Genomic DNA, 18,750 nt, shown 5'->3' with positions numbered 1-18,750 from the left:
GAAGCCAGCATACCAGGTGCCAGCTCAGGCCAAGGTCCCCACGCTTCAGCTGAACACTGACAAATGCATAGCTGAAATCAGTCTGGCTCACCGGTGAGTTAGTATTGTTACATTAGTATAGGCATTTGAATTATATGTTGACTTTATGGAATGCCTGTAGGTTGCTGCATGCATTAATCTCACTTATAATATCTGTATCCCATATTAGAAGGTAAAATTTGTGTTTTTGCATTGTAAGACATGTAAATGACCAGACAGGAGAGAGACATTAACTAGTGTCAAGTGCTGTTCTCCAACAAAAGGTGTCACATCCTGGCCAACAAGGAAGGCCCATCAACACCAGACAGATTAGAGTGGAACACTAAAAAGAGGACTAAAGACTTTGTTGTTTACTCTTCCTGCCCCCATGAAGAAGAGTCTTGCAAGTGAATTCCTCCCATCAGCTGAGTTTTTAGCTCACAGCAGAAGGGGGTGGGGAGAGAGGAGAGCAAGGAGGAACTGTATCTTATGCTGCTTTGACTGTAAGGAACAAGGATTACTAGGCATAAGCAAAAGATCCCCACAATTTAGCCTGGGTTAGCCTTCTATTACTTTTTGAAATTCAAGACTGAAGCTCTTCTTCATCTTAACCTATTGTTATTCAAGAGCAGAATTTGGATCCTTTATTAGTAACGCTATTTAAATAAAATGAGTCTTCCATTGCTTTGAAGAGCCACAGAATTAGAGCAAAAAGAAAAGGAGTACTTGTGGCACCTTAGAGACTAACAAATTTATTAGAGCATAAGCTTTCGAAGTGAGCTGTAGCTCACGAAAGCTTATGCTCTAATAAATTTGTTAGTCTCTAAGGTGCCACAAGTACTCCTTTTCTTTTTGCGAATACAGACTAACACGGCTGCTACTCTGAAACCTAGAATTAGAGCAGTTCACATACATATTCCTCTTTCTGGTTTGTTTTTAAATTATAAAAAATATAATTTTAAATGTGAGCCATTGCATTATGTTAAAGGTAGATGGATGCTTTAGGGTTAACTACTGAGGCCATGTCTACACTAGCGAGCTTACAGCGACACAGCTGTACCAATGCAGCTCCGCCACCGTAAGATCACTCGTGCAGCTATGCCATACTGACATAATAAAATCACCTCAATGAGCAGTGGTAGCTACATCAGCAGGAGAAGCTCTCCTGCTGACAGCACTGTGCACACAAACACTTACACTGGTCAAACTTATGTCACTCAGGGGATGTTTTTTTCACACCCCTGAGCGAAATAAATTTCGCTGACATAAATGGTAGTGTAGACATGGCTTTAAGCCCCAAACCTGCAGACATTTAAATGGGTGACTATCTCAGTGGGACTGCTTACATACATGCATCCGATGAAGTGAGCTGTAGCTCACGAAAGCTTATGCTCTAATAAATTTGTTAGTCTCTAAGGTGCCACAAGTACTCCTTTTCTTTTTGCGAATACAGACTAACACGGCTGCTACTCTGAAACTTACATACATAGTTACTCAGAGTGGAGCAGTTTGCAGGACTGGGGAAAGAACAGGCCTGAGTAGAGCTGGAAGCTTGCCCCTTGGGTTGAAAAAGTGACCTCTGGTAGACCAACTTGTCCTCAGGTTTCAGAATTGCTCACTGTTGACTTTTTGTTTACCTATAGTTAATGTTTTCATCATAATGTTTCCCCATAATGTTTCCATTATAAACCAACAACAATATAAATGATCAGTTCAACAAATAAAATACCAGTAATTCTCATAATTAAAACGATTAGAGTGCATATTTATAGCATAAAAGAAGGGAATACTTGTGGCTGCATCCGATGAAGTGAGCTGTAGCTCACGAAAGCTTATGCTCAAATAAATTTGTTAGTCTCTAAGGTGCCACAAGTCCTCCTTTTCTTTTTTGCAAATACAGACTAACACGGCTGCTACTCTGAAACATATTTATAGCATATCATTATCATACGAACAAGTCCTTTGTAAGTCTTACCAACCATACTAAATACAGATGACTTTTGAGCAAAACAGTAGTCTACTCCATCCAGTATAAGGGGAATAAATTAGATACTTAGCCCAGTGCTGCATTTTATGTGGAAACACAAAAGAGAAAAAAAAAATCACAGTTTGAAGAAAGAAAAAAAAAAAGAGACAATTGCTGGAAAATGACTCACCACCCAGAAGGCAAGAGCTGAAATTATACAGATTTTTAAAACCCTGTAAAGTTGAATTGCAAAACCCAATTCTTGGTGGTTGTTAAGCTGTCTTTAAGAACGAATACAACATTTTACACAAATGGGAGCGATAAATCTCGTGCAAAGCTAATTAAGACAATGAAGTTTTGCACACCCCCATCAGGAGTTCAGTCCCTTCCCCAAACTCCGGACAATTTTTTTTAAAGTCACAAGATCATTAAATACAGCGACTGGCAGCTGCTTGCTTTCACACTCACGCTCTTACTGCATTTGTTTATAAAGCAAAGCAAAGCAAAGCAAAGCCAAGCCCTCCCCCCCCCCCAGCCATGGGAAAGTGAGAGCCAACCCCTGAAGGCTGGAAAACCCAACGCAGGAAACAAGGGAGAAAAGTTTCCCAACAACCTCCCCCGTTAACTGCCCGCTTCCTTCTCTCCCCTTGCACTGCTGCAAACGCCCCCTCTATCCCTTCGGGGCGGGGGGCAGCCGGAGAGCTCTAGGGGGGGCTCTCCCTCTCCAACATCCCTCCTGCATCCATCCTCACCTCTGCCAAATCGATGCAAGCTCCCTCAGGGGAAGGGCTGGGGCAGGGGCTTCTTCTGAGCGCTCCCTTCCTTGCAGGGGGAGGGGAGAACGAAGATGCGGCTTCGCCCCTCTCCTCCCTGACCTGTTGGTGCAGCTTCCCCCCCGCCCCTGCCTCCAGCTGCTGCTGCTGCTCGCACGTCGGGCAGCAGGAGGGAGGTGTCCAGCCCGTGGAACGCGCAGGGAGGCGCGCGCGCGCCAGAAGGTGGGGGGGGGGAGAGCCCAAGCCCCGCCCCAAGCCCCGCCTCCTTCGCTCGGGCCACGCCCCTTGAGCCGAGCGCGGGCGCAGGGATCCTCCCCGCCGAAGGGCCCAGAGGGCCGCGGCCGCAGCAGCCTGAGCAGCTGCTGGAGCTGCCCGGCGCTGCGGTCCCTGCAGAGAGGCGGGGCCCGGCCCGGCTCCCTGGCCAGGCTGCTGCAGAGCTGTGACCCAGGGCAGGCTTGAGAGCGAGGCACAATTAAAGGGGGGTTCCCCGGACACTAAATGGTCCAGCCCACTGGGGCATGGCACTGGCCCACCCACTAGGATGTGGGGCGTGGTGCATATGCCCAGCCCTTTGGGACGGGAGAAGGTTGCATGGCCCAGACCATGAGGATGCTGTGACCCAGCCTTCGGGACACATGGTTGCTGGGGATGGATCTGAATCTTTGCAAGCCCAGAGCCTGTTCCTCACCCTTCCCTGAGTCAGCTCAAGAATTGTTGCCACCAGTGTGACTTGCCTGCCCAGTTACAGGTGGGTCTCAAGCCTCATCTTGAAGTCATAGGCATGGGAACTAGGGGTGCTGATGCTACTGCCGCACCCCTGGGGTCCCAGCTGCTGGCCCCATGTGCCCATGGCTTTGCTCCTGGCCTCAGCTGGGGGGGGTGGTGGTAAGGGGGCTGGCTGGCTTTCTGCACCCCCACTATTAAAATGTTCCAGTGCCACTGCTTGAAGTGCACTCAGTCACTTGGTCTCAGCATATTATTATATTCAGATTGCAAGAGTGTCCAGGAGCCCCAGTTATGGATCTGTTACGGGCCTAGCCTCATTGTGCTAGGCATTGAATAAACAGAACAAAAAGATGGTCCCTGCCCTAGAGAGCTTACTCCAGGAGGAAGACCATAGTTGACAATATCACTCTTCTGGCACAGTGGAACTCTCTACAGAAAGGGTAAAACTCATCTGTTCAGGAGACACTAGCCAAAAGGGCTAATTCAACCCTTGGATGCATGAGCAGGGGAATCTCAAGTAGCCATAGAGAGTTTATTTTACCTCTGTATTTGGTCCTCAGGCCACCATATTGGAATGTTATGTCTGGTTCTGGTGTCCACAATTCAAGAAGTATGTTGATAATTCAAAGAGCCACAAGAATGACTATTAGAAAGCATGCCGTATTGTGTTTGACCCAAGAAGCTCAATCTATTTATCTTAACAAAGAGAAGGTTAAGGGATAACTTGAACACAGTCTACAAGTACCTATACAAGGAACAAATATTTGATAATGGGTTGTTCAACCTAGCAGAGAAGGTTATAATAAGATTCAATGGCTGGAAGTTGAAGCTAGACAAATTCAAAGTGGAAATAAGGTGTAAATTTTTAACAGTGACAATAATTAACCATTGGAACAATTTACCAAGGGTTGTGGTAGATTCTCCATCACTGACAATTTTTGAATCAGATTCCCCTTCCCTCCTCCCCCCCCCGCCCCCGAGCTCACAGATATACTGTAGTTCAAAGGAATTGTTTTGGGGGAGTTCTATGGCTTGTGTTTTACAGGAGATCAGACTATTACAATGGTCCCTTCTGGCCTTGGAATCTATGAATCTATTCAAAGCTGGAATGAAAGAGTTTTAGCTCCCTTTCGCTGTTTTTCTTTTAGAGACAGTATCACAGACATCATTTTCAATGTCCATAATATAAAATAGTTTCATATTAGACTGGCAGATTGCCACTACAATAGTGTAAAATATTCATAAGGGCATACAAAGATATTTTACATTAATGTGTTTTCCCCCCCTCCCTATTTGTTTCAGACATTTTGCATGATTATTTTTAGGAAAATGGGTCAAACTCAATTGGATGTGAAAATTTTTCCATGTTCTCAATATGAAAATACAGATTTATTGCTCATTGTAGGTCTGTCAGATTCATATATACCTCTGTGAAATTCTTGGGACAAAATGTGAAATCTGAATAGTTCTGCTGACACCTATTTCAATATTTCCAGCCTCATTCTAATTTTACATTGGAATTTGCTGAACATTTTACGTAGGTTCCAAAATCACTTTTTCACCCACAAAACCATCACTTTTGCACCTTTGTAGCCCTGGAAAAATAATTCATGCTACCAAAAATGCTTCAGATGTCATATGATAATATTTTACACATCATTGTATTGCCTCTCAGCACAATGCCCCAGATCCTCAAAGGTATTTTGGCTCTAACTTTGCTTTCATGTTATGCCATCCTTATAGCCAGCCACACACAGTTATCTCATGGGGAAAGGGCTTCTGTGGGATCAGATGGCGAGAGCTTATGATGCTTTAATTCTGCTGCCTGCGCTATATAGCTTTCAGGTTCCACCACTTTCATCCTTACCATGCTATGCAAAAGAGGGGGTGATGGATACATCTCTTTGTGTACGTTTACAGTCCTGTAAATTGGATTTCAAATCTTTCTCTTTAGGTAGTGACACGCAGCACATCTGTGATGCTTTCGACAACGTCATGTACGATGAATAATTTTACATTATGTGAAGTATGAATTATTAATTAAATCCACCTGTAAAGTCCATAGGTTGAAACTCAGACAGGTACAGAGGACCCATGCAAGGCCCTCAGCACTACTTGTGTCTCACATTGCCCCTCTGTGATTGCCCTTCTGCAAAGTGGTGCCTCTGAACCCCAGCATACTATAAAGGGGAGTTCCAGGAGGGCTTGAAATAGGCTGGCACAGAGCAAGAGACTGTGGAAGGGGCTATGCTGCATGAATACATGCTGCCACCCAAAAAATGTAGGGACCACAGTATGCCTTTAAGGCCTGATCCAAAACTCATTGAAGTTAATAGATAGATTCCTATTGATCTTCATATGCTTTGAGCCAGACCCTTACTGTAGCCCCATGGCCTGTCCGTGGGTTGAGGAGGATGCATCGTGCATCTCCACCAAGCTCCACAAAAGAATGAGGCTGAATGTCCCCCCCAGGAATAACACAGTGGAAACACACTGATGGACTCAAAAAGAGGCAAAATCTCGAAGTAGTTTGCTATTTTAAATTCTCCAAGGAAACCGCAGCCTGTTGTACCTACCACACAGGTACATTGAGGGGTGGATTAACTTAAATGTTGAGTTAGGAATGCTTAACTCTTTGCCAGAGAAGGCCTGAAGTGAAGAACACAAAAAACACACAGGAAAGGAAAAGAAGACTAGGAACAAAGGAGATGAGACAATACAGTTAATGACAGTTAAAATAACACACAGCTTCAATTTTTATGTTAACGGATGGTCTGTTTTTTGTATTGAGGCTAAAGAACTTCATTGATTTGGCAATACGTTTTCCCCAAAAAAGATGTGAAGAGGGAGATGTGGAGACTGATTTATTGTCCTGTGGGGGTGCAACCAGGACACACAACCAGGTATGAATTATAGGTGCCTAACACAAGCCTCGTTCCTGGTGTTGAAATCATTGGGAGTTTAGCTGCTGGCTTTGCTAGGAGCAGGAGCAAGTTCAGTGTGGAACAATTTCATAAAATAAGACTGAAAGGTTTCATAATGTATTTGTAGGAACAACTGATCAAACTGGCAAAGCAAGGGTTAATTTGGCTTCAATCATGCAGCTTGAAGAAGAAGGTTTTTCTCTGGGAATACCTGGCAAAGGGATGGGGGTGCATAAAGTGTATTTGCAGAAATGTGAGAGGAGGCCATCTGGTGCTCAGGGACATCTTCCGTAATCTTATCACAAACCCAGAATAAACTAACCTTGGTGAAAAGAATATTAAGCTTGTGTTTTCCAAAGAGACAGTGAGTGCGTCTAGGTGAGACGGTGTTACTTATCTGCCTCTGAAAGAGCACTATAAACCCTATGTTCATAAGAAATAAGTTTTAATCAACCGTGTTGAGAACATGTTCCAAATGTATAGAGAGAGCTGGGAATAGGGTAAGATAAAAACTTTGAGTTAGTCACAGTCAGAAAATAGTTGAAGAGCTACATGACAGAGCTTCCAGTCTCTCTCCAGCTGGTTTACAGCAGAAAACAGCAAGTCATCAATGAGTCAACTGCGTCAATGTGGGGTTGTATATATGAAGATGTGGATACCTCCTGTAACAAAAGAAAGCTACCTTGAATTCAGAAAAATGCTGGATGAATACTGAATTTCTGAAGAATCCAGTAGCAGCCTATAGGACTGACAATGTGAAAAGTAAAATGTAGTACACCTCTACCCCGATATAACACTGTCCTCAGGAGCCAAAAAATCTTACCGCATTATAGGTGAAACTGCGTTATATTGAACTTGCTTTGACCCACCGGAGCGCGCAGCCCTGCCCCCCCCGGAGCGCTGCTTTACCGTGTGATATCTGAATTGATGTTGTATCGGGTTGCATTATATCGGGGTAGAGGTGTATGTCTTGTCTACAGACTCCGGAATATTATGCCTTGAATTATTTGTGTGAAAGAACATTAGTTAAGTGTATTGTAAGATGTTTTAAGGTAGTAATGTCAGGCTTGCAATAACATTCCTGGAAAATTTAAGACTATTTAGCCTGAATTTCAAGAGACTGTTTTTGCCCTTACAAGCTGAACCTTGAGGAACAGTCATTTTCACCAGATTTATGCAGATCTCTGGGATTTGTTTTCCCTCAACTTGTGCTTAATTTTAAGTCAATTGAAGTCAGTTGAACATGCTTAAATGCATTGCTGAATAGGGATCAGAGTTAGGAAGCTGTAAAAGGGCCTTCTCCCTGATCTGATAGTTTTGTACCTAGACTCTCTGTTTAGATACTTGGCTTTTCAGCAGCATACACACTAGTGACAAGTTAATTGCTTTAATTGCTAGTAATATGTCCCTTTATTACGTAGCTACATAGGCTATAAGAAGTAAGCAATATTTCAGTGAGTTATTACCTAGTTTTAGGACTAATGTATGTAGTTACACATTAGAGCTACACATACTACATTAGAGACTCAAGCATCCAAGTATTGTGTACATAAACACTTGCAAATTAATCTGGAAGTTCATTTACACAAATGAGGAAAATATTATGTAACATTATCAAAGGTAAGGCAGACTTTTTTTTTAATCACACAAAAACAATATAGCTTCATGGCAGCTGTAAAAATTTCCTATAATTTCAGATCACTGTATCCAAAAGTGAATGAAAATATTTTTTTTGAGTATGTTTTGCTTTTATATTGCATACCTCCTTGAAAAAAACAAACAAACAAAAAATATACTGACATGATCAACTGAGATGTCTGTGCATGCACGCACACACACACACACTCACCCACCCACCACATCCTGAAAATGGATCTGCTAAGGTCTATCCCTGCATCTGCATGGATTCAATTTCCACACTTTTTCTTTTATCTCGCATGGCCTTTTGTAAAACCTCTCAATTTTCAGTACAGGACAAGCCAGTTCTTAATTGTTTTCATAAAACAACTTCACGATAGGAGAAATCCACCTTTGGTCATGTGGCCCCTGACAAAACCCTGCTCAGTTCTTCAATGTCACCTTCAGCAGGAGAAATAATAGCCTTGTGCCTCTTATACATCATTAGAAAGGCTTAAAGTGTTATAATTTAAAAAAAAAAAACCAAAAGGGGTGGGTTTTTGCTTACTTGTTATAACCTTAAAAATCTGAAATAGGGCCCGGTTAAGATATAAGGCAATATAAGCCAGTGCTCAGGGTCCCAGCTTTTGGATTCATGTGATTACATCAAAACGTCATTTCTCCTGTTTAAAACAAAAAAAGTTGCTAACCCTCTTGGTTGTGGAAAAATACTTGAAAGCATGACCTGAGTGTCATCCTAGCAATGATGTCTGCCCAGGTCTGCAGACGCCTAAAACAATAGCTCTAAACTGCCTTATGCTCCTCACAGGCGTGTAAATGGCAAGACACAACGTTCAGGGGAGATGAGGAGTCTGCCATCTCAACCAGCTGAGAACTCTGTGTGTGGTGGGAGGAGAGTGAACCTGGCCTGATGTCCACCTAAGCAGATAGCCTCTTGCTGTTGGGGTGAGTACTGGGGATCCCACTGCTGTCCCTAGGGGAAAGGGGTCCATGCTACTGCCACTGATGCTCATGAGGGGAAGGAAACCCCTGTTGCCACTTTTGGCGAGGAGGAGGATGCCTCAAGTCACTGCCTCTCTGGGCAGGAAAGTCAGGTTGCCGCTGTCAATCCAAGTAGGGCTGGAGCTACGAAGCTGGTATGGAGCCACCAGAGGCCCTGTATTATGGTATGCCTGCGGCCCCAAAATGCCTTAATCTAGCCCTGCCTGGGAGGCTAGTTGGCAGTTACAATCTCTCAATTTTATCATGCGTATCATGATATTTGGAGTTTTTCCTAGAGCTCAGACTACTGGAATAATCAGGTTAGTCCCTGATAAACTCATCTTGCTTTCTAAATAAGTTTCTAGCCCTCATGGTTATGAAGAAAAGATTAAAAATGTGAACCCCAAACCCTCTGACACCAGAAGGCAAATAAAAAGAACCCAAGATTTATTATTTCTTTAATCTCATGATTTTCAAGGCAGTCTCATGATTTTGAGTGGGTGGGGGCTGGCTTATGATTTTCAAATACTTGAGGTTGAGTATGTTGAAATTATGACGCCAAAAGAAAAAGAGAGTTAAAGCTGAATAACTGAGCGGGGAAGGAATTTTTACTCAGACTACGTAAAGCTGCATTTTGTTTATTTTTGCTCACACATATTAATTCAAATGCCTGATTAACACTTGGCAGAAACAATATGTTTGTTATTACTATAACACCCCTCTCCCTTCAGTTAAGAGGAGATCTCAGAATATGCATCTCATGAAACCCCCAAGAAGTCCTCCAGCAAAACTAGGGAAGAACAGACTTGACACTCCAGTTAGTTCTAATTAAAACAAAACAAAAACCCCTTTCAGGATGTCTTTATAAACATAGAGAAGCAAAAAAAAAAAAAATGGTACCAATGCAAGGCACCTTTAATTCCCAACTTAAGTCTTGTATTAAATGTGTGCGGGTTTTTTTAATGAACACATGGGAGCGAAAAACACCGGAAAATGCCCAGGTTTCTTTATAGGGTCTTTTAATGGAGTTCACGTCTGTTCACTCGGTCTACTGTGCATTCCAGTCTACATCACTTTCCTGTTCATGTTCTCTGTGGTTCAGTTCTTTATTGCTCATGTACACAGCAGGATAAGTGTCTCTTTTTTGATGTGGTTACACACCATCTGGGAAGGTAGGATGTAAACAATAAATGAGATGGTAACTGAATATAGACCCCTAGGGAGAGCCCTGTAAACATGGTGAGGACTGGGAAAGACTTGGTCTTGAGGTGGATTTTTGAGGTGATAGAGTTTTGGTTTAACTGGAGGGCCAACCAATGAGAGACTACCAACCAGAGGAGAAATTGAGGCACTGTCACATCATGTCAGCGAGAGGACAAGATACCTTCTCACCATGCCTCTGGATACTACCACAACACCAATAACAAAACTAATGGCTGCTGCTGGAGGGTGAGTCAATTCATAGTAAAGAATCCAGATTAGCACTCAATTATTCAAACAGAAGGTGGTTTCCTAGCTTGCTTCTTGTGGTTTCTGCTTTTCTAGTCTGACCTACAATTTCTTTCAATTAGTTTATCAACAATTTCATTGATGATATCCTGTTCAAGCATGATTTAGTGGCTATCTGTTCAAAGAGTACATTAATGTCTCTTTGGCTGGATGTGTGCTACAAAATTTTGAGGCATACAAGGTTATATCGTGTTGTTACTTTTCTTCCGTTTCCCATCTTACCTTCTAAAAAAAACAACAAGGAGTCCGGTGGCACCTTAAAGACTAACATCTATCTATATATAAAAGACGTTCTATATAATGCCTGCATCTGTAATTTTCACTCCATGCATCTGAAGAAGTAGTTTTTTATCCCTGAAAGCTTATGCCCAAATAAATCTGTTGGTCTTTAAGGTGCCACCGGACTCCTTGTTGTTTTTTTTAGAAGATAAGATGGGAAACGGACTCCTTGTTGTTTTTGTGGATATAGACGAACACGACTACCCCCTGATACTTGACATCTTATCTTCTGGTTTTATAGTTTTCTTTACACAGTGCCAATTTCAAGAGAAACAGATGGCAGTATTCAGAGTAGTAGCCGTGTTAGTCTGTATTCGCAAAAAGAAAAGGAGGACTTGTGACACCATAGAGACTAATAGATTTATTTGAGCATAAGCTTTCTTGAGGCTTATGCTCAGATATATTTGTTACTCTCTAAGGTGCCACAAGTCCTCCTTTTCTTTTTGCAGATGGCAGTAGTATTCCTGCCAGCATCAGGTGCAGAATTTCATAGTTGAATAATGTGTGCCTGCTCAGCTGAGCAAAGTTACTCAGGTGTCTTTCCCCATGAGGAATTTCATCCCTCTTTTCCAGCTAAGAAGCAGCACCGCTTAGGAAAGCAATATTCCCTTTGCTGGAGAGACACTGACAACCAACAAATCGCTCTCCTATCTATCTCATAACTTAGCTGGCAACGCTGGAATTAATCCATATGCTGAACCTACTGTTTCTTTATGGTTGATAGCCTTTTGTTACCAGTTACACAGGGCAGTTAGGCATGGCACTTCACAGAAAAGGGCATTATAAATAGTGGTTAGAAGTGGAAAAGACCTATTGCTGCTATTGAGAAAGGATGGTCCAGTGTTAAAGAACTGGACTGGGACTCAGAAGATCTGGGTTTTGTTCCTAGCTGTCACACAGACTGTGTGGGTCTTTGGGCTAGTCACTCTCTCTCTCTCTCTCTCTCTCTCTCTCTCTCTCTCTTTGTGCTTCAATTCCCAATCTTCTGCTTGTATGTTCTAACTCTTTCTGCCACGCTTTGTCTGTCTCACCTATTTAGAATGTGAGCACCTGAGGTCAGGAACGGTCTCTTATTATGAACTCAGAGCTGTGGGTCAATGATTTTGGCTAGGGTCTCTAGCTGCTAATGTAATGCAAATAATAAGCAGTATTTGTTTATCAAATCCATCCCACCTTTCCGTCCTCATCATGCAGGATATAGTCCCCAGACAGAGGACATATCAGTAATTAAACTGGTACGCCATTCTGTCTGAGTTTTCTTTTGTCCTTATAGTCTCTCAGGAGAAAAATATTTCTTTAGCAGAACTCGTTTCCTAGCAACATGGGAACTATTTTATTGGCAGCTATTAAACAGGTAGGAGTATATCACAGAGCTTGTAAATTGCTTACCTTAAATTGCTAGAAAATAAACTAATAATTTATTAACAATAATTTATGTCCAATGGTTTCTTGGTGACTTTCAATACTAAATTCAGACACATTTGAGTTGGAAACTAAAGACAAACTCATACCCAGTTTTTTGTCCATTAGCATCCAAAGGTATTTTTTTGCAACATTATTAAATATCGGTTTCCTCCTGCTTAAGTTTCACACTTACATACAGAGTGTTAAGGGATTACTCGGAGCACATACTTATTACAAAAAGATTTTACTTTGACCAAACTCATACTGTATTAAATATACAAATTTTGGCCCCAAATTTAAAATCTCAGTTACAGTTGGGGAAGGGAGTGGGAAAACTGTCCTCCAGATTCTGATGAACTGCTGTGTCTTTTAATTCCCACTGCTCTATCAGTGAAATATTATCATTGGTCTCTGATCTGTCTGCAAACTGGCGATCATGGACTGTTCCTAGCACAGAGGAATTGTCTTATCAGTTCAGGCCAGTGGTCTGTCTAGGTCTGTCTCCAACATTGGCTAGTACCAGCTGCTTCAGAGGAAGGTCCAAGAAACCCTGGAGTAATCCTCCCCTAGGGAAAGCTTTTTCCTGAGCCCCATTAATTAGGGGTTGGTTTATGCCCTGAAGCACACTTTGCTACAGCAGATTTTTAACCCAGTAGACCTTGTCCATGCCAGTAGGCCAACAGTCCGCAATACGAGTTTGAGGGAAAAGCAGTACTGGGTTAATATTCAGAGTCAAACATGGCAGCTTCTGTAGTGGACACATCTAACCATCTGCTATATTTGGACTTTCTGTACCAAAAACTTAGTGCTCACATGGTAAAGAATTTGCACCTCCAGAGGCTGCATAGTGCACTATAGAAATCCAGAATTATGGTTTGAAAACTAGGTACTGGAGAGCACTCATAAAAAAAAAAAGAATTAGATGGCTATGCTAGTCCTTGGGGAGACTTATTTTTGAAGCTCAATCAGCAGTCATTCCTTCTGGAACCTCACCTTTACTGCTTGCAATTATTTTGACGTACTTGAGCCTTTTTTTTTTTCAATCCGAAAAAATAATCTTACACACAATTTGCATGTATTTTTATGGGGCTGTAACTGTTTGAAGAGAAATTATTAATGGCATGCTGATCATAGAATGCAGGAGTAACTACTTGTTGTAAAAGCTGAAGCAGCAGTTGTCTCCCCCGAAGAGAAGAAAAAGAAAAACAAGAATTCCAGAACACCTGAAACTGCAGCCAGGGGTTCACCAGAGTTCAGTACCCCTTTGCCTTTAAGTCATGCTCACAAAGATCCACACCAGAAGTGCTGCAAACTTTTTCTTTGGGCGAATGCTAGGGGGAAAGTCCCAAAAGACAGTTGTGCTGTCATTTTCCAGGCTGTCCACCAAATGAAGGCTTAGCAGGAGGGATGAATAGATACATGTGTATGTTTACAAAATATGCGTCCTGCAGTCTCCTAAATGTTAACTAAACATACAAATTTGCTGATGTTGGTACTGAATAGTTCTCAGGGAGAGGTCATAGTTACCAGATTTAAAAGGAAAATGTGACCAGTCTGAGAAGTTGGAGCTCTGGGGCCAGCTGGAGCGTTGCATTGCATCCTAGGAAATGTCAGGGTTTTTAATATCAATTCCTTGATTCATAAAGGCTGGAATCTGAGTGTTAACTAAGTAGTCAGAACCCATGGAGACCCTATCCCTCCCCAAACAACCTCCCCACCCCCAATTACTGGCAGTTGTCTTCTTAAGGAAAGGCCCAGCAGCCAGCAGTTTCCCCTCCCCCCTGGCAGTCGCAGTCCTATCCCCTTTTTGGGTGTCCTTAGGAGGATTCTCCTACATTCTCTCTCCATTGAGGGATGGGGTTTTGGCACATCACCCTCCTCTCTCTCTTGCAGGGGCATCTGGAGACTTATCTCTTGTTGGTCTCTGTCTTTGGAGGTGGAGGGGTGTGTGGCTTCCTGCCTTCCTTAGGACCCCCCTGTGTTTCCTATCCTGCAATAAACCCCTGTGTGCTCCCTGCCCATTCTGTGAAGTCCCACCCCCACAAAAATGTATCCATCCTTCCACTCCTCCATTATTGCAGTATATTTCATGCAATAACAAGCCCGTAAAAGGTCAGGGTCCTGAGCAGAGATGGTGCCCTGCAACCAAATTCCTTACCATAGCTGTTGTTCTCTTGCATGAACAATCAGCCTACTAAGGACCTTACCCACCAATAGGATGCATAAAAAATAAAAAGAATTAAAAAAACTCACCCATTTCTGGCAGGCAAAATATCTCTCTCTCGCTCATCCTGGGACATTGGCCAGGACTCTTTTTTGTACAAAGCCAGGATTGTTTTAGGAAAACCAAGAGGGCTGGCGACTCAGCAAAGAAGCAAACATTTACAAAATTTGCATTACTCAAGCCAGTGGGAAAGTCAAGCTCTTTTTTTAATATCAGAAGCTGCCAAAACAGATCCCAGTTCTATACCCATCAGGTCAGATCCTTAACTGGTGTAAATTAGTGCAGTTTAAATAACATCACTTTAGATTATATCAATTTAGACTACCTGAGGCTCTGGCCCAGTTAGTTGAATGGGTGCGGTATCAAGTCCATAGAAGTGAGATCACTGCATCATCATCTCAGTAAACATTGCTCCAATTTTTGTATTTGGTTGTGGGAATGTTGTCTTAATTTCACTGGAATCACTGCTTATTTACACTGGTGGGTATGAGAGGACAAGCAGGTGAACAGTATTTCTTCTTCTTCTTCTTCTTCTTCTTCAGTCTCAGATCAGACATGGCAGTTTCCTCTGAGTCATTTTTCCCTGATGCATGGACAGGCTTCCCAAAAGAGAAGTGGGCTGCTTCAGCAAATGAGGGGAAATAACCCTCATACAAAACACTAATGAGAGGTGTGCTGCCACCATGTACCCGTCTCTGAGCTTTGAAAGGCAGAGTGCCACAATCATTTCTCAGTTTTGGATGTAGTCCAGAAAGCAAAAGTGACCACAAAACTCTGTCAGGGTCAGACTCAGTGCAGCTCACAGGGGGCTTGTAAAGGTAGCCAATGAGTATCCAGTGAGAAAAGAACCACAAAAGGGTGCTGGCACCCCTAGGCTTATGGGAGTTCCACCCCCATAAATTGTGGGACAAGTTAGAGAGATCTGCCACTTCAACTTTGATTAAAGCCAGGAAAGCTTAGAGCTGAATTCCAGGAACAAGGGATTTATTTAAGGTCAGGCACACAGCATCAATAATCACTTTTGAAAATGCTGGTTTAAAATGGTGTCCCATATAACTTAATACAGGGAAAGAGTTTCCATAATAACTCTACCCCAGAGGCAATTAAATAAGCCACTCAAGGAATCTGACTGCACCTTTTGCACCTAGGGCCATACATGCAATTATTCTGTGCCGAAGGCTGTGGTGATGACAGAAAATCACAAGCTGATAAATGCAACATGCTTGGTATATTTTATATGTGAAGGGACTCTGGTGGACACAAATCCCTCTCTAGAGCCTGGGAACACAGACAATTGAACACAGAGAAGAATCTGACCATTTCCTTTGCAACAAGGGTCAAATATGCAATTACTTTGTGAATTATTTAAGAATAAAATTGTTAAATTCTGCAGTCAGCCAATATATCTCACAGTAGCCTAACATTTCTAGGAGTGTGCAGGCAGGCCCATGTGGCTCAGAAAGAAAAAGCTTTTATACAGTCTAAAATTAATTGATCCGGTTTTCTTCTTACCTCTCCGCACATACACTGCTGCATCTCCTTGAAAGATTTGAAATCTTAATGGCCTAAATTCTGCAAACCCTCCTGCTGATTATGGAATAGAAACAATCCCAGACGACCAATCACAGCTAATCAAAACACTTCAGATTTTGAATAGAGAGTACTGAATACTCCCTCAGTGAACTGTTCACAGTTGGCTCCTACAACTTAAAAAAACCCCACTGGGTAGATATGAATAATGATGAAATATGAGGAACTCTCAATCCACTCAGACATTTCATGAGCAGAAAAAGACGCTGAATTAATCAAGGAAATTATTTACTCTGCTGTAATAGTGGAAAACATTTATAGGGCCTTTTTTTTGTGACCACATCTGCATATGCAATTTGCCTAATTGCTCACTAACTGCACAATTTGCTCACATAAATGCCCCAAAGTGTGGTACCTTCATGACACAAAATGTGTATACCCAAAAAGGAGGCCCTTTATAAATTTAATATAAAATATATATGCGCCATTATTACCATAATGTTCAATGACAGTAATAAACCTTTCAATCATATTTTTGCCTAATTCTAAACCTCATACCACTTCAATAGCTTTGTTGGAATATTGTTTTGGTTTGCTTAGTGATTAATAAGACTGCAGAAGAAAAATGGCTTCCTGCTTTCCTTTTTGGCAAAAAATGAAATCCCACAGTAATGAAAATCTTTGATGTAATGGAGAGTTTGCCATTTAAATCAACTGATAAAATATTTTCTGTTTTTCTTCTCTTGAACTTTGCCCATATGAACTGTCAGGCATCCTATCTTTTCTGTTAGAGATTAGTGTACAGTTTCTTGTTTTATTTCCTGTATTCAGTTGCTTTATTTTGTAACTCCTATTGCACACTACATCATCTTCCCTTGTATTTTTCTGCAGAAAAAAACCCAGTAGAATATTATAAATGGGAATACGGTATGTGAGTGATTGCATCGATATACTTAATTTAATGTGTAGTTGATAATGCAGAGACAAGGTGGGTGAAGTAATATCTTCTATTGGGCCAGCTTCTGTTTGTGAGAGAGACAAGCTTTTGAGCTACACAGAGCATCAAGCTCAGGCCATGTAGCCTGTCTAGACTAGAATTTAAAGTTGTGTTGTTAAAATATTAGCTAAAATTCTAATTAACACGCTTGAAAGGTCTATTGTAAACAGGGCAGTGTAGATTTTAACATGTTCTAAGCTGGCTGAGTTCAAGCCTAGGTGTTACCATACGCTTTACATGTCCAGCTTAGCATGTAGGAAAGGCAATGTGCCTTTTCACATGTATTAGCTGACATGTTCTAACAACACACCTTTAGATCCTAGTCTAAACAAGGCCTTAGGACAGTGGAGAGCAACCTGCAGCCCACAGCCCAAACACGGCCTGTCGGGGTAATCCATTACAATCCAATGCATTGACCATCCACAGGCATGGCTGCCCGCAGCTCCCAGTGGCTGTGGTTCGCTGTTCCCAGCTACTGGGAGCTGCGGGCAGCCGTGCCTGCAGATGGTCAATGGAAACAAACTGTCTCGCGGCCCGCCAGCGGATTACCCTGACGGGCCGCAGGTTGCCCACCACTGCCTTATGGGCTACCTGAGATATCTGGAGTGAATCCACATAGGAATAAGCTATTCCTGTATAAGGCACCTTTATACTGGTATAACTGCAGTCACGCAGCAGGATTATACCACTTTAATTATCCCGGGACAGTTAACGTTGTACAACACTTGTGTTTGATAACCTCCATGTCTTTTTCTGTGAGCGTAAACTGCTGTAATCCAAAGTACCACTGGGTGGAAGTATTCAGAGCAGCAGCCGTGTTAGTCTGTATTCACAAAAAGAAAAGGAGTACTTGTGGCACCTTAGAGTAACAAATTTATTTGAGCATAAGCTTTCATGAGCTACAGCTCACTTCATCGGATGCCTTCACTGATTCATTGGAAGTAGTGCTTGTGTTTGCTGCTTACTTTTCTGCACTAACAATGAAAATACCATTATGTGCATGACCTTTGGTAAACTCATTTTATTGTGAGAGGCTTCTGCCAGGCAGATTTCATCACACGCTCTGCTTTCATCAAGGATTGATCTCTGGAAACAAAGCATTTCCAGAGCTGTGTGGCACTAGGAAGTGCTGCACATGGAGAGATTGAGGGCAGTATGTGGCCCTCAAGACAAGAATTCTATTTGCAAGTGCTCTGGCAACTGAGCTGAATGTAATTAGAGTTGATTCCCATCGTTATCCCTTGTAGTGAAATGCCAAAAGAAACATTCTGTGTTCTTTGTTTTAAATCATTAAATTAGGTGTTGAGCTAAATTCTAGCATGGAGCTGAATGTTTTGAATTACCACTGGAAGAGAGACAGTCAAGTGTCTGGCTATGAGAAAAGAGTGAGTGTAGGAGAAATATTTTCTTTAGCTGGCATGCCATTCACATTTTCCAGTGCCGCTGTGGTAAATGTCTTCATATTCTCTCTTGAGAATTTAGCACTTGTCTAATAACCCACTCGGGATTCAAGTATTATATTTCACTACACTTCTGGTGTATGTAAAACTGCTTTATACTTGCCTGTGCTTACTTGAATTTGCCATTCTGTTGTCTGCTTAATCAGTTATGTTAAGTCCTTCTGGAGTTCTCATGAGATAATTTGGACTGTGTTTTTCAAAATCAGCACCTACAGGACACACGCAAGTTAAGCTTCGTCTGCAATTGGAGTGGAGGGTGTGATTCCCAGCTTGATTAGCCATACTCATGCTAGCTCTCATCAAGCTGGCGCATTATATATA

At 42.1% G+C, this 18,750-nt stretch overlaps 1 protein-coding gene across 3 annotated transcripts in view; it reads right to left on the bottom strand.

Annotated features, from left to right (window-relative positions):
• The window catches only part of AFF1 (AF4/FMR2 family member 1), a 170,482-nt gene extending 167,503 nt beyond the window's left edge, over positions 1-2,979 (bottom strand). For 2 of the 3 annotated variants that reach the window (XM_038398671.2, XM_038398672.2), the window contains exon 1: positions 2,737-2,979. The gene's annotated coding sequence lies outside the window, so the exon portion shown is untranslated. Of the gene's footprint in view, positions 1-2,174; positions 2,315-2,736 lie in introns of those variants that run through there. The other variant, XM_043513449.1, reaches the window with a different exon arrangement.
• Between the last annotated feature and the right edge of the window lie 15,771 nt (positions 2,980-18,750).

This window comes from Dermochelys coriacea, chromosome 4 (assembly GCF_009764565.3).
Source record: "Dermochelys coriacea isolate rDerCor1 chromosome 4, rDerCor1.pri.v4, whole genome shotgun sequence".
In the NCBI taxonomy this organism is placed as follows: domain Eukaryota; kingdom Metazoa; phylum Chordata; order Testudines; family Dermochelyidae; genus Dermochelys; species Dermochelys coriacea.
The sequence above is the reverse complement of the archived record's forward strand: the minus strand, read 5'-3'. Positions and strand labels throughout refer to the sequence as shown.